Below are 387 nucleotides of genomic sequence, written 5' to 3' on the forward strand. Positions count from 1 at the left end.
CATGATTTTTCTTGTGATTAAAGAAAAAATATATTAAGTATGGTCTTTATAATGAATCTCATATATCTTTTTATTTCTTACAAATGTTTTTGTGTTTGGGAACATTTTGTACAATTTTAATATATTAAATGGATAGTTCACCAAAAAAATAAACAATCAAATAAAATTAATTAAAAAAAATGAGATGAGAGTCCAACCAGCTGATAAAAACATCCCAATAATCCACAGCACTCCAGTCCAACAGTGAACATCTGGAGAAGACAGAACCTGAAACACATCCAGCATTAAGATGATTTTAACTCAAACACATAGAGTCTATAATCATAATAACACTTCCTCCAGTGAAAAGTGCATCTGCTGTTGTCGCTCACAGATTAGTTTAGATCT

General features: G+C 29.7%; 1 protein-coding gene across 3 annotated transcripts in view; it reads right to left on the reverse strand.

Moving 5' to 3' along the window:
- The window catches only part of LOC128022022 (tensin-3), a 38308-nt gene that overhangs the window by 14484 nt on the left and 23437 nt on the right, over positions 1 to 387 (reverse strand). The window lies entirely within an intron of this gene.

This window comes from Carassius gibelio, chromosome A2 (assembly GCF_023724105.1).
Source record: "Carassius gibelio isolate Cgi1373 ecotype wild population from Czech Republic chromosome A2, carGib1.2-hapl.c, whole genome shotgun sequence".
NCBI classification, from domain to species: domain Eukaryota; kingdom Metazoa; phylum Chordata; class Actinopteri; order Cypriniformes; family Cyprinidae; genus Carassius; species Carassius gibelio.